Genomic DNA, 16,117 nt, shown 5'->3' with positions numbered 1-16,117 from the left:
CCAATCTCAGATAGGGTATTAACCTAGTACATTACATTGAACCTCCTCTATACCAATCTCAGATAGGATATTAACCTAGTACATTACATTGAACCTCCTCTATACCAATCTCAGATAGGATATTAACCTAGTACATTACATTGAACCTCCTCTATACCAATCTCAGATAGGGTATTGACATGCATGACAAGGTGCAAAGTGCACCAACAAGGGTTAGGGTGTTAGGGGGTGATGGTAGTTGATGACATCATTGTCGTCTGCTCTCAATCTTGGTCACATGACTCTGGACCCAGGCTTTAGAAGGGTCAACACAAAATGTGTTCCCTTTCTTTGTGGTGAAACTGCAACAGATACACAACACATTGTCTCTCAGAACATCCAGTCTGTAATATGAATGCTCCATCTTGTCTTGTACAGTGTAGCCTGGATGTAGCCTGGTTCCAGGTGTGTTTGTGCTATCATACCAACTCCTTGTCACTCCTGGTCCTGTTTGGCATGACAAGGAGTTGACGTGAAGTCACAAACAGATCTGGGACCAGGCTAGCCCAGATGTTGACAGTTTACAGTAGACTATGCTTACTTACATCAGTGCTTTGCGAGGGCAGCTACTGGAGGTTGTTCTGAGAGAAACTACTTGTTGAAGAGGGATCCTCGGGCTGAACTTTAGACAGCAGTCAGTTGACGTTTCCAACTTAATGACATCTGTAAACAAATTATCATAAACCACAGTTAACATGAAGAGCTCCAGCGTATTACACAATATGGGTAGTCATCCACTCCCCAACACACACACACACACACACACACACACACACACACACACACACACACACACACACACACACACACACACACACACACACACACACACACACACACACACACACACACACACACACACACACACACACACACACACACACACACACACACACACACACACACACACACACCTGCAGACGTCATATGCAGGGAGCAGAGCAGTCCCAGGAGGAGTAGAGCAGTCAGGGTCTTCATGGTTCAGAGATGGTTGAGATGCTGAAGATTGTATTGTCTGAGATGTTCTCTGATGTTCTGGTCTTCTATGTCTGAGTTCTGTTCTCTCATTATATATAAACAGCTATTACATAACAACTCAACCATGAAAAGCCCTTCCCTCAATTTCTGTTCCTCTTCCCTGGTCAAAAGTGGACTCACTTCTTCATTGCTGACAATAACAACTTGTGTAGAATTGCTTGCTCAGCATTCATATGTACATTATGCATTGGTTCTGACATTCTTGAAAGGTATCAAAATAGTTTGTTGGTTAATGTTCAGAGTTATAGACCTGTTAGGTTGTTGGTTAATGTTCACAGAGTTATAGACCTGTTAGGTTGTTGGTTAATGTTCAGAGTTATAGACCTGTTAGGTTGTTGGTTAAAGTTCAGAGTTATAGACCTGTTAGGTTGTTGGTTAATGTTCAGAGTTATAGACCTGTTAGGTTGTTGGTTAATGTTCAGAGTTATAGACCTGTTAGGTTGTTGGTTAAAGTTCAGAGTTATAGACCTGTTAGGTTGTTGGTTAATGTTCAGAGTTATAGACCTGTTAGGTTGTTGGTTAAAGTTCAGAGTTATAGACCTGTTAGGTTGTTGGTTAAAGTTCACAGAGTTACAGACCTGTTAGGTTGTGGGCTAAAGATCACAGCTTTTGGTCCGTTAGGTGTCAGAGGAAGGCACATTATGTAAAATAACATTCATGCAGAAACGATCTGCCTCCAAGTCTACAGCCATACTGGAGCAAGAAGTCAACTTGCAACACACACAACACTCTCTTGGATAAAACCTAAATCTTTCACAACGTGGGTTCTAGCGTTGCTTGGCCCCAGTCACACACAACGTATCGGATCCAAGCTATGAGGTGTGATATTGCCTCCTAGAACTGCCCCCCGAAATCCCTGCCCGCTCCCCACCCCACTCCCCTGTTTTCAAATAAGCTGATGTCAGATGTGATACAGAGACTGACTCCAGGTCAGTTTGGCACTGGTGTTGTGCTGTGAGATGTGTGTTGGTCAGTATGGAGCTGCACTGGCCTGGGGTCAGATCTATAATAGCACTGAGTGGCAAGGAGACTCTTTTCTGCTATGGATAGAACAAATACCATATTAAACAGAATAAACCATTTATATTTAAATGTTTATGTTCATGTTTGTTGTTGATGTATTGATTTCTGATTGGTTGATCTGTAGAAATCTAAATACCAAAATATTAAAATATGAACACTTCTCAGATCAGTGTCTAATACATTCCAAAATGTAAATTACAGAAAGTTATAGACCTCAGTTTCAAAGTGTCGTTTTAATAAATAATCTGTGAATCCCAGATTATTTCCAGAACATAAATTGTTCAACATTCATGCAATACAAATGATAAGAGAGTGATGATTAAAATGCAGTCTACAGAAGTCTAACTTCAGCAGGGCTGCGTTCAGCAGGTTGTAATACACTGAACACTGCAGAGAGAAATGCTATGAATAGAGCTGACACAATTCCACAACGTAGTGCCCTGCTGAACGCAGCCCAGGTGAGTTCTAATCTAAACCCATCCAAGGCACGTCAACAACACCACCTTTCTCCTCTAAAGCTGATCACGCATGTGAATTTTTTGGCTGCCTGACGGTATGTATTAAGGTTGCCATGGTAGCATATGATCTCAGGAGGCCTGTCCCTTTACATAAGGGTGTGTTCCTCTGCCCAGATGTTGGGCCAGTTGTGTGCCCCCCTATGGGACTCCCAGTCACGGCCGGTTGTGATACAGCCTGGAAGATACATTTCTATCTGGTCTGACTGGTCTGAACATCCATTGGCACTTGGTAGTTTCAGCTTCTTTAGATTCTTAGTGTTCTTTACCTGGGATCTGGAGTAGAACTTAGTGCTCCTTGGTGTTCTTTAACTGTGTTCTGGAGTAGAACTGAGTGCTCCTTAGTGTTCTTTAACTGACTTCTGGAGTAGAACTGAGTGCTCCTTGGTGTTCTTTACCTGTGTTCTGGAATAGAACTGAGTGCTCCTTGGTGTTCTTTACCTGTGTTCTGGAATAGAACTGAGTGCTCCTTGGTGTTCTTTACCTGTGTTCTGGAATAGAACTGAGTGCTCCTTGGTGTTCTTTACCTGGGTTCTGGAATAGAACTGAGTGCTCCTTGGTGTTCTTTACCTGTGTTCTGGAATAGAACTGAGTGCTCCTTGGTGTTCTTTACCTGTGTTCTGGAATAGAACTGAGTGCTCCTTGGTGTTCTTTACCTGTGTTCTGGAATAGAACTGAGTGCTCCTTGGTGTTCTTTACCTGTGTTCTGGAATAGAACTGAGTGCTCCTTGGTGTTCTTTACCTGTGTTCTGGAATAGAACTGAGTGCTCCTTGGTGTTCTTTACCTGTGTTCTGGAATAGAACTGAGTCCTCCTTGGTGTTCTTTACCTGTGTTCTGGAGTAGAACTGAGTGCTCCTTAGTGTTCTTTAACTGACTTCTGGAGTAGAATTGAGTGCTCCTTAGTGTTCTTTACCTGTGTTCTGGAGTAGAACTGAGTGCTCCTTAGTGTTCTTTAACTGACTTCTGGAGTAGAATTGAGTGCTCCTTGGTGTTCTTTACCTGACTTCTGGAATAGAACTGAGTGCTCCTTAGTGTTCTTTAACTGACTTCTGGAGTAGAATTGAGTGCTCCTTGGTGTTCTTTACCTGTGTTCTGGAATAGAACTGAGTGCTCCTTAGTGTTCTTTAACTGACTTCTGGAGTAGAATTGAGTGCTCCTTGGTGTTCTTTACCTGACTTCTGGAATAGAACTGAGTGCTCCTTAGTGTTCTTTTTGGCAAAGTTGAACAATGTAAAGTTTCAAACAATGATCTCCACAAAAAGGAGACACACTGAGTGTACAAAACATTAAGAACACCTCTCTAATACTGTTCTTCCTTCAGAACAGCCTCGACATGAACACTAGGTGTCCATAGCATCCCACAGGGATACTGGCCCATGTTGACTCTTATGCTTCCCACAGGGATACTGGCCCATGTTGACTCTTATGCTTCCCACAGGGATACTGGCCCATGTTGACTCCTATGTTTCCCACAGGGATACTGGCCCATGTTGACTCCTATGTTTCCCACAGGGATACTGGTCCATGTTGACTCCTATGTTTCCCACAGGGATACTGGCCCATGTTGACTCCTATGTTTCCCACAGGGATACAGGCCCATGTTGACTCTTATGCATCCCACAGGGATACTGGCCCATGTTGACTCTTATGCTTCCCACAGGGATACAGGCCCATGTTGACTCTTATGCATCCCACAGGGATACTGGCCCATGTTGACTCCTATGTTTCCCACAGGGATACTGGTCCTATGCTTCCCACAGGGATACTGGCCCACGTTGACTCTTATGCTTCCCACAGGGATACTGGCCCATGTTGACTCCTATGTTTCCCACAGGGATACTGGTCCTATGCTTCCCACAGGGATACTGGCCCACGTTGACTCTTATGCTTCCCACAGGGATACTGGCCCATGTTGACTCCAATGTTTCCCACAGGGATACTGGCCCATGTTGACTCCTATGTTTCCCACAGGGATACTGGCCCATATTGACTCTTATGCTTCCCACAGGGAGACTGGCCCATGTTGACTCTTATGCTTCCCACAGGGATACTGGCCCATGTTGACTCCTATGTTTTCCACAGGGATACTGGTCCATGTTGACTCCTATGCTTCCCACAGGGATACTGGCCCATGTTGACTCCTATGCTTCCCACAGGGATACTGGTCCTATGCTTCCCACAGGGATACTGGCCCATGTTGACTCCTATGCTTCCCACAGGGATACTGGCCCATGTTGACTCTTATGCTTCCCACAGGGATACTGGTCCTATGCTTCCCACAGGGATACTGGTCCATGTTGACTCCATTGCTTCCCACAGTTGTGTGATGTGGATGGTGGACCATTGTTGATACACACAGGAAACTGTTGAGGATGAAAATCCCAGCAGTGTTGGAGATTATTGTGGAGCAGTTTGAGGAAAACATTGTGTTGAAAGCGTTCCACATGTTGACTCCAATTTTTCCCACAGTTGTGTGAAGTTGGCTGGATGTTCGTTGGACCATTCATGATACACACAGGAAACCTTTGAGCAAGGAAAATCCAACAGCGTGGCAGTCCTTGACAAAGTCAGACCGGTGCCCTTGACACCTACTACCGTACCCCGTTTAAAGGCACTTATATCTAACACTAGAATGAATATCATAGAATTCTTCAGAAGTCTTCATTTATTAAAAAAACAACAGATGCACAACAGTTGACAGTATAGTAGAAAAATACAATATCTACATCAGTTGAATAGACCTAGTTACAACCCATTAATATCTATATCAGTAGAATAGACCTAGTTACAACCCATTAATATCTATATCAGTAGAATAGACCTAGTTACAACCCATTAATATCTATATCAGTAGAATAGACCTAGTTACAACCCATTAATATCTATATCAGTAGAATAGACCTAGTTACAACCCATTAATATCTATATCAGTAGAATAGACCTAGTTACAACCCATTAATATTTATATCAGTAGAATAGACCTAGTTACAACCCATTAATATCTATATCAGTAGAATAGACCTAGTTACAACCCATTAATATCTATATCAGTAGAATAGACCTAGTTACAACCCATCAATATCTACATCAGTTGAATAGACCTAGTTACAACCCATTAATATCTACATCAGTTGAATAGACCTAGTTACAACCCATTAATATCTATATCAGTAGAATAGACCTAGTTACAACCCATTAATATCTATATCAGTATAGCAGAATAGACCTAGTTACAACCCATTAATATCTATATCAGTAGAATAGACCTAGTTACAACCCATTAATATCAGTGGAATAGACCTAGTTACAACCCATCAATATCTATATCAGTAGAATAGACCTAGTTACAACCCATTAATATCTATATCAGTAGAATAGACCTAGTTACAACCCATTAATATCTATATCAGTAGAATAGACCTAGTTACAACCCATTAATATCTATATCAGTAGAATAGACCTAGTTACAACCCATTAATATCTATATCAGTAGAATAGACCTAGTTACAACCCATTAATATTTATATCAGTAGAATAGACCTAGTTACAACCCATATATATCCATCAATACATTAATTGAATCATATGAACCACTCTTTCACAGGATGTTTGAAATTTTCAACGGCTTTACAAAATATAAAATATTAAATAGGTTACTGAAGAGTTACATTTTTTACAGTTATTGAAAAATAAACAATTAGTATATCCTAGACCTAGTACATTACATTGAACCTCCTTTATACCAATCTCAGATAGGGTATTGACCTAGTACATTACACTGAACCTCCTCTATACCAATCTCAGATAGGGTATAGACATGCATATGACAAGGTTTGCGTCACTAATGGCAACCTATTCTCTTTATAGTGCACCAACAAGGGGTTGGTGTGTTAGGGAGTGATGGTGGTTGATGACATCATTGTCGTCTGCTCTCAATCTTGGTCACATGACTCTGGACCCAGGCTTTAGAAGGGTCAACACAAAATGTGTTCCCTTTCTTTGTGGTAAAACTGCAACAGATACACAACACATTGTCTCTCAGAACATCCAGTCTGTAATATGAACGCTCCATCTTGTCTTGTACAGTGTAGCCTGGATGTAGCCTGGTTCCAGGTGTGTTTGTGCTATCATACCAACTCCTTGTCACTCCTGGTCCTGTTTGGCATGACAAGGAGTTGACGTAAAGTCACAAACAGATCTGGGACCAGGCTAGCCCAGATGTTTACAGTTTAGAGTAGACTATGCTTACTTACATCAGTGCTTTGCGAGGGCAGCTACTGGAGGTTGTTCTGAGAGAAACTACTTGTTGAAGAGGGATCCTCGCGCTGAATTTCATACAGCATTCAGGTGCTATTTCCAACGCGATGACACCTGTAAACAAACCACAGTTAACATAAAGATCTCCAGGTCTCCAACAGCGTATTACACAGCATTGCTACACACACACACACACACACACACACACACACACACACACACACACACACACACACACACACACACACACACACACACACACACACACACACACACACACACACACACACACACACACACGCACACCTGCAGACGTCGTATGCAGGGAGCAGAGCAGTCCCAGGAGGAGTAGAGCAGTCAGTGTCTTCATGGTTCAGAGATGGTTGAGATGCTGAAGATTGTATTGTCTGAGATGTTCTCTGATGTTCTGGTCTCTGATGTTCTGGTCTCTGATGTTGTGGTCTCTGATGTTGTGGTCTCTGATGTTCTGGTCTCTGATGTTCTGGTCTCTGATGTTCTGGTCTCTGATGTTCTGGTCTCTGATGTTCTGGCCTCTGATGCTCTGTTCTGGTTCTGTGTCAGAAGTCTAGCTGATGCTCTGGTTCTATGTCTGAGGTCTGATCTGACCTGTCTTTTATACAGAGAGCTGGTCTTTCAGACCCATTAGCAATTGACGGGGGAATCTCCCCTCTATTCCTTCATTCACTCTGAATATCTTTCTAAGAACCAACATTCTGCCCTTCAGGTTCCTCTTCTTCAATTCTCTGTAACTCTGTTTCCTCCAGGATGTTCGGCAGAGCTGCTATTTTCTGAAATACTCAGAATACATTTACTGGAGAATTGCATGTCAAAGGAAGGATATTAAAGTGGACTATATACTATATGATACATTACATCAAGTACAAGAACAATTCAAATTAAATTAAGTTCTCTACATCATAACCAACTAGTTTGTAAGTCATTCTTGAAATCAACTATGTGTCTTTCAACATTTAATTGCAGATTTTAGGATGTGTGTATTTTGATTAAAAACCTGTAGTATACTGTTAACCTTTACATCATAGTGAAATTAAATCATAGAATATTGTATAAATTAATCTCAGATTTAGTGTGGTGTGGTTTGTGTCTCCCCTCAGTTTGGAAGGTTGGTGGTTTGATCCCTGGTCGAGTTTATAACAAAAACATTCTACAGTTGCTATATCCATTATTGGACTAAAGAGAAGAATATAACTTCTAAATGCTTCTTGAGTTTAGTTGAACTGTCATACCCCATCAGAACCCAGAATATAAGCTTATTTTACTATAATTTAAAACATAGGAAATGTAAACACCCACTGTATATCCTGAGAAGGTGGTTAAAACTATAATGTTGACATCGTGGATGGTCAGTCCTTCCATCCGTAGCTCTGTCTATGAATTTGAGAGTGGTTACATTTATCCAAACCCATCCCTAGCTTTTCACAAAAACAAGGACAGGAAATGTTTTGATATACTATGGGCAGTAATGGACCGGACAAGACTCCTGTACTCTCCCCACACTCACACCAACTTCACTAGACTACTGTACTCTCCCTACACTCACACCAACATCACTAGACTCCTGTAGACTCTGTATCTCTCCCCACACTCACACCAACTTCACTAGACTACTGTAGACTCTGTATCTCTCTCCACACTCACACCAACTTCACTAGACTACTGTAGACTCTGTATCTCTCCCTACACTCACACCAACTTCACTAGACTACAGTAGACTCTGTATCTCTCCCTACACTCACACCAACTTCACTAGACTACTGTAGACTCTGTATCTCTCCCTACACTCACACCAACTTCACTAGACTACTGTAGACTCTGTATCTCTCCCTACACTCACACCAACTTCACTAGACTACAGTAGACTCTGTATCTCTCCCTACACTCACACCAACTTCACTAGACTACTGTATACTCTATCTCTCTAATCTATCTTGACCCACACTCACACTCACTTCACACTCAGCAGAAACAGCCTTTAACTGTAAAATATAATTTCAAGAAATTCTAGACAAATAATTCCATTATGTTCTCTATTCAAAATGACAGAAGACTTCCTGTAGGCCTGATATGCAATCATACTGACTGACCCATCTGTTATACAATCATACTGACTGACCCATCTGTTATACAATCATACTGACTGACCCATCTGTTATACAATCATACTGACTGACCCATCTGGCTCTACAAGCATACTGACTGACCCATCTGTTATACAATCATACTGACTGACCCATCTGTTATACAATCATACTGACTGACCCATCTGTCTCTACAATCATACTGACTGACCCATCTGTTATACAATCATACTGACTGACCCATCTGTTATACAATCATACTGACTGACCCATCTGTTATACAATCATACTGACTGACCCATCTGGCTCTACAATCATACTGACTGACCCATCTGGCTCTACAATCATACTGACTGACCCATCTGTTATACAATCATACTGACTGACCCATCTGTTATACAATCATACTGACTGACCCATCTGGTATACAATCATACTGACTGACCCATCTGTTATACAATCATACTGACTGACCCATCTGGCTCTACAATCATACTGACTGACCCATCTGGCTCTACAATCATACTGACTGACCCATCTGGCTCTACAATCATACTGACTGACCCATCTGGCTCTACAATCATACTGACTGACCCATCTGTTATACAATCATACTGACTGACCCATCTGGCTCTACAATCATACTGACTGACCCATCTGTTATACAATCATACTGACTGACCCATCTGTCTATACAATCATACTGACTGACCCATCTGTCTATACAATCATACTGACTGACCCATCTGTCTATACAATCATACTGACTGACCCATCTGGCTCTACAATCATACTGACTGACCCATCTGTTATACAATCATACTGACTGACCCATCTGTTATACAATCATACTGACTGACCCATCTGTTATACAATCATACTGACTGACCCATCTGGCTCTACAATCATACTGACTGACCCATCTGTTATACAATCATACTGACTGACCCATCTGGCTCTACAATCATACTGACTGACCCATCTGGCTCTACAATCATACTGACTGACCCATCTGTTATACAATCATACTGACTGACCCATCTGGCTCTACAATCATACTGACTGACCCATCTGGCTCTACAATCATACTGACTGACCCATCTGTTATACAATCATACTGACTGACCCATCTGGCTCTACAATCATACTGACTGACCCATCTGGCTCTACAATCATACTGACTGACCCATCTGGCTCTACAATCATACTGACTGACCCATCTGGCTCTACAATCATACTGACTGACCCATCTGTCTATACAATCATACTGACTGACTCATCTGTCTATATAATTGTACTGACTGACCCATCTGTCTATATAATTGTACTGACTGACCCATGTCTCTCTATCTATATAATTGTACTGACTGACCCATCTGTTATACAATCATACTGACTGATCCATCTGACTACAATCATACTGACTGACCCATCTGTCTATATAATTGTACTGACTGACCCATGTCTCTCTATCTATATAATTTATTAGGGTTCAGTAGAAGATACATATTTAGCTGACACACGCACTGAACCAAGTATCCTGTTTCAGTTCAGATCAGAAAGATTCAAGTAAAGAGAGACGTCTCTTTTTAATTAACTCTCACTTCCCCGTTCTGTCACCAGAACTTCGTATGATGCAAATGACTGCAGGTTTTCTAAGTACAAACACTGCGGCACTCTTCTCTCGTTGTCATTCTCTAAATGTTTGTAATAACTTGAAGCCAGAGTTCACAGTACTGCACAGAGTTACTGGTGGAAACAGGGAGGGACTGACAGTAACTGAACTGGCACGTAAATAACAAACATGTTCATTAAGAAACAGGGTGTTTTATAATGTGGTTTGACCATTTCTTTGTGTGCAACCGTTTCTGAGAGTGTTGTTCCAGTTGTAGTGTTCTGTTGTGTGATGGCATAATAGTTTAATCTTGTACGCTGCCAGTATGAAGTCTTTAAATGATTGCATCTGACATGTGAGAAACGTAACTATTTATCTTGTAAAAAATATATTTGCGATAGTATCAACTTGGTTGACTTTCTGATACAATGTAACATGTTTTCTGAATAACTTTATGGCATTATAATGATACAATTTCTCTGTCTCTCTCTCTCTCTCTTTCTCTTTCTCAATTTAATTCAATTCAAGGGTCTTTCTTGGCATGGGAAACATATGTTAACATTGCCAAAGCAAGTGAGGTAGATAATATACAAATGTGAAATAAACAATACAAATTAACAGTAAACATTACACATACAGAAGTTTCAAAACAACAAAGACATTACAAATGTCATATTATAAATACTGGATATCTCTCTCTCTCTCTCTCTCTCTCTCTCTCTCTCTCTATCTCTCTCTCTGTCTCTCTCTCTCTCTCTCTCTCTCTCTCTCTCTGTCTCTCTCTCTCTCCCTCTCTCCCTCTCTCTCTCTCCCTCTCTCGCTCTCTCTCTCTCTCCCTCTCTCTCTCCCTCTCTCTCTCCCTCTCTCTCTCTCTCTCTCTCTCCCTCTCTCTCTCTCTCTCTCTCTCTCTCTCTCCCTCTCTCTTTCCTTCTCCCTCTCTCTCTCTCTCTCTCTCTCTTTCCTTCTCCCTCTCTCTCTCTCTCTTTCCTTCTCCCTCTCCCTCCCCCTTTAAACTTTGACCTGTACTGAGGAAGAGTGAATTGGAAAGAGATGGTCTCCTGACTACCATGCCTCAGATCTGACTACCGTCCCTCAGATCCAGTGCTGAATGAACAGACCATCTCCAACACAGACACCAAGGCAATAAGTGGATCCAATGCAACATGATGGACAGAGAGGAGGTAACATACAGACACACAGAGTTCTCCCCAGAGAATGTTCGAGCGGCGCCACCTGGTGGACTGGCAGCACCATTATGTAAAACACAATACTTCAATATTTCTGAGTAGATTGCAGGAAATGTCAGTTACAGGTGTTGAAAACACCTGCTCAGCTGCACCACCTTGATAAATAATCCTGGGGAGAACCCTGACATGTACACATTCTCACACCTGTCCACACACACACACACCTGCACTCGCACAGAAACACCCAGATTGTAACAAGCCCAGAATTCCATTCTTTTGATCGTGTCTCTATTCCTTCTTGCCGTCCAGGAAAACCTTTGTTACCTCAACTTGTGACCCTTTCGTGGCAGAAACGATCTGCCTCCAAGTCTACAGCCATACTGGAGCAAGAAGTCAACTTGCAACACACACAACACTCTCTTGGATTAAACCTAAATCTTTCACAACGTGGGTTCTAGCGTTGCTTGGCCCCAGTCACACACAACGTATCGGATCCAAGCTATGAGGTGTGATATTGCCTCCTAGAACTGCCCCCCCGCCCCGAAATCCCTGCCCGCTCCCCACCCCACCCAGCTCAACTCCCCTCTGTTTTCAAATAAGCTGATGTCAGATGTGATACAGAGACTGACTCCAGGTCAGTTTGGCACTGGTGTTGTGCTGTGAGATGTGTGTTGGTCAGAATGGAGCTGCACTGGCCTGGGGTCAGATCTATAACAGCACTGAGTGGCATGGAGGCTCTTTTCTGCTATGGATAGAACAAATACTATATTAAACAGAATAAAACATTTTTATTTAAATGTTTTAGTTCATGTTTGTTGTTGATGTATTGATTTCTGATTGGTTGATCTGTAGAAATCTAAATACCTAAATATTAAAATATGAACCCTTCTCAGATCAGTGTCTAATACATTCCAAAATGTAAATTATAGAAAGTTATAGACCTCAGTTTCAAAGTGTCGTTTTAATAAATAATCTGTGAATCCCAGATTATTTCCAGAACATAAATTGTTCAACATTCATGCAATACAAATGATAAGAGAGTGATGATTAAAATGCAGTCTACAGAAGTCTAACTTCAGCAGGGCTGCGTTCAGCAGGTTGTAATACACTGAACACTGCAGAGAGAAATGCTATGAATAGAGCTGACACAATTCCACAACGTAGTGTCCTGCTGAACGCAGCCCAGGTGAGTTCTAATCTAAACCCATCCAAGGCACGTCAACAACACCACCTTTCTCCCTTACAACCAATCACGCATGTGCCTTGACAAAACATAGGAAAGGAGGAATCTGCCGTGATTGGTCAGCTTTGGCTGCCTGACGGTATGTATTAAGGTTGCCATGGTAGCATATGATCTCAGGAGGCCTGTCCCTTTACATAAGGGTGTTTTCCTCTGCCCAGACGTTGGGCCAGTTGTGTGCCCCCCTATGGGACTCCCAGTCACGGCCGGTTGTGATACAGCCTGGAAGATACATTTCTATCTGGTCTGACTGGTCTGAACATCCATTGGCACTTGGTAGTTTCAGCTTCTTTAGATTCTTAGTGTTCTTTACCTGGGATCTGGAGTACAACTGAGTGCTCCTTGGTGTTCTTTAACTGTGTTCTGGAGTAGAACTGAGTGCTCCTTAGTGTTCTTTAACTGACTTCTGGAGTAGAACTGAGTGCTCCTTGGTGTTCTTTACCTGTGTTCTGGAATAGAACTGAGTGCTCCTTGGTGTTCTTTACTTGTGTTCTGGAATAGAACTGAGTGCTCCTTGGTGTTCTTTACCTGTGTTCTGGAATAGAACTGAGTGCTCCTTGGTGTTCTTTACCTGTGTTCTGGAATAGAACTGAGTGCTCCTTGGTGTTCTTTACCTGTTTTCTGGAATAGAACTGAGTGCTTCTTGGTGTTCTTTACCTGGGTTCTGGAATATAACTGAGTCCTCCTTGGTGTTCTTTAACTGTGTTCTGGAGTAGAACTGAGTGCTCCTTAGTGTTCTTTAACTGACTTCTGGAGTAGAACTGAGTGCTCCTTGGTGTTCTTTACCTGTGTTCTGGAATAGAACTGAGTGCTCCTTGGTGTTCTTTACTTGTGTTCTGGAATAGAACTGAGTGCTCCTTGGTGTTCTTTACCTGTGTTCTGGAATAGAACTGAGTGCTCCTTGGTGTTCTTTACCTGTGTTCTGGAATAGAACTGAGTGCTCCTTGGTGTTCTTTACCTGTTTTCTGGAATAGAACTGAGTGCTTCTTGGTGTTCTTTACCTGGGTTCTGGAATAGAACTGAGTCCTCCTTGGTGTTCTTTACCTGTGTTCTGGAGTAGAACTGAGTGCTCCTTAGTGTTCTTTAACTGACTTCTGGAGTAGAATTGAGTGCTCCTTAGTGTTCTTTACCTGACTTCTGGAATAGAACTGAGTGCTCCTTAGTGTTCTTTAACTGACTTCTGGAGTAGAATTGAGTGCTCCTTGGTGTTCTTTACCTGACTTCTGGAATAGAACTGAGTGCTCCTTAGTGTTCTTTTTGGCAAAGTTGAACAATGTAAAGTCTAAAACAATGATCTCCACAAAAAGGAGACACACTGAGTGTACAAAACATTAAGAACACCTCTCTAATACTGTTCTTCCTTCAGAACAGCCTCGACATGAACACTAGGTGTCCATAGCATCCCACAGGGATACAGGCCCATGTTGACTCTTATGCTTCCCACAGGGATACAGGCCCATGTTGACTCTTATGCTTCCCACAGGGATACTGGCCCATGTTGACTCCAATGTTTCCCACAGGGATACTGGCCCATGTTGACTCTTATGCTTCCCACAGGGATACTGGCCCATGTTGACTCTTATGCTTCCCACAGGGATACTGGCCCATGTTGACTCCTATGCTTCCCACAGGGATACTGGTCCATGTTGACTCCTATGTTTTCCACAGGGATACTGGTCCATGTTGACTCCTATGCTTCCCACAGGGATACTGGCCCATGTTGACTCTTATGCTTCCCACAGGGATACTGGTCCTATGCTTCCCACAGGGATACTGGTCCATGTTGACTCCATTGCTTCCCACAGTTGTGTGATTTGGATGGTGGACCATTGTTGATACACATGGGAAACTGTTGAGCATGAAAATCCCAGCAGTGGTGGAGATTATTGTGGAGCGGTTTGAGGAAAACATTGTGTTGAAAGCATTCCACATGTTGACTCCAATGCTTCCCACAGTTGTGTGAAGTTGGCTGGATGTTCGTTGGACCATTCATGATACACACAGGAAACCTTTGAGCAAGGAAAATCCAACAGCGTGGCAGTCCTTGACAAAGTCAGACCGGTGCCCTTGACACCTACTACCGTACCCCGTTTAAAGGCACTTATATCTAACACTAGAATGAATATCATAGAATTCTTCAGAAGTCTTCATTTATTAAAAAAACAACAGATGCACAACAGTTGACAGTATAGTAGAAAAATACAATATCTACATCAGTTGAATAGACCTAGTTACAACCCATTAATATCTATATCAGTAGAATAGACCTAGTTACAACCCATTAATATCTATATCAGTAGAATAGACCTAGTTACAACCCATTAATATCTATATCAGTAGAATAGACCTAGTTACAACCCATTAATATCTATATCAGTAGAATAGACCTAGTTACAACCCATTAATATCTATATCAGTAGAATAGACCTAGTTACAACCCATTAATATCTATATCAGTAGAATAGACCTAGTTACAACCCATCAATATCTATATCAGTTGAATAGACCTAGTTACAACCCATTAATATCTATATCAGTAGAATAGACCTAGTTACAACCCATTAATATCTATATCAGTAGAATAGACCTAGTTACAACCCATCAATATCTATATCAGTAGAATAGACCTAGTTACAACCCATTAATATCTATATCAGTAGAATAGACCTAGTTACAACCCATAAATATCTACATCAGTTGAATAGACCTAGTTACAACCCATTAATATCTATATCAGTAGAATAGACCTAGTTACAACCCATTAATATCTATATCAGTAGAATAGACCTAGTTACAACCCATTAATATTTATATCAGTAGAATAGACCTAGTTACAACCCATTAATATCTATATCAGTAGAATAGACCTAGTTACAACCCATTAATATCTATATCAGTAGAATAGACCTAGTTACAACCCATTAATATTTATATCAGTAGAATAGACCTAGTTACAACCCATTAATATCTATATCAGTAGAATAGACCTAGTTACAACCCATCAATATCTATATCAGTAGAATGGACCTAGTTTACAACCCATTAATACATTAATTGAATAATATGAACCACTCTTTCGCAG

At 41.6% G+C, this 16,117-nt stretch overlaps 2 long non-coding RNA genes across 7 annotated transcripts in view; one reads left to right on the top strand and one right to left on the bottom strand.

The window, feature by feature from the left end:
* LOC118944473 overlaps positions 1-1,112 on the bottom strand; it is a 12,474-nt gene extending 11,362 nt beyond the window's left edge. For 4 of the 6 annotated variants that reach the window (XR_005039805.1, XR_005039804.1, XR_005039806.1 and 1 more), the window contains exons 1-3: positions 954-1,112; positions 585-702; positions 128-341 (exon numbers count right to left, since the gene is read on the bottom strand). This is a non-coding gene — a long non-coding RNA (uncharacterized LOC118944473). Of the gene's footprint in view, positions 1-23; positions 342-584; positions 703-953 lie in introns of all 6 variants that reach the window. The other 2 variants (XR_005039809.1, XR_005039807.1) reach the window with 2 other exon arrangements.
* A 10,520-nt stretch (positions 1,113-11,632) lies between these two features.
* Positions 11,633-12,184, top strand: LOC110514892. Its single transcript, XR_002472179.2, has 2 exons — positions 11,633-11,789; positions 12,105-12,184. It is a non-coding gene; the product is annotated as an uncharacterized LOC110514892 (long non-coding RNA).
* The last annotated feature ends 3,933 nt before the right edge of the window (positions 12,185-16,117 follow it).

This window comes from Oncorhynchus mykiss, chromosome 26 (assembly GCF_013265735.2).
Source record: "Oncorhynchus mykiss isolate Arlee chromosome 26, USDA_OmykA_1.1, whole genome shotgun sequence".
Classification (NCBI taxonomy): domain Eukaryota; kingdom Metazoa; phylum Chordata; class Actinopteri; order Salmoniformes; family Salmonidae; genus Oncorhynchus; species Oncorhynchus mykiss.
The sequence above is the reverse complement of the archived record's forward strand: the minus strand, read 5'-3'. Positions and strand labels throughout refer to the sequence as shown.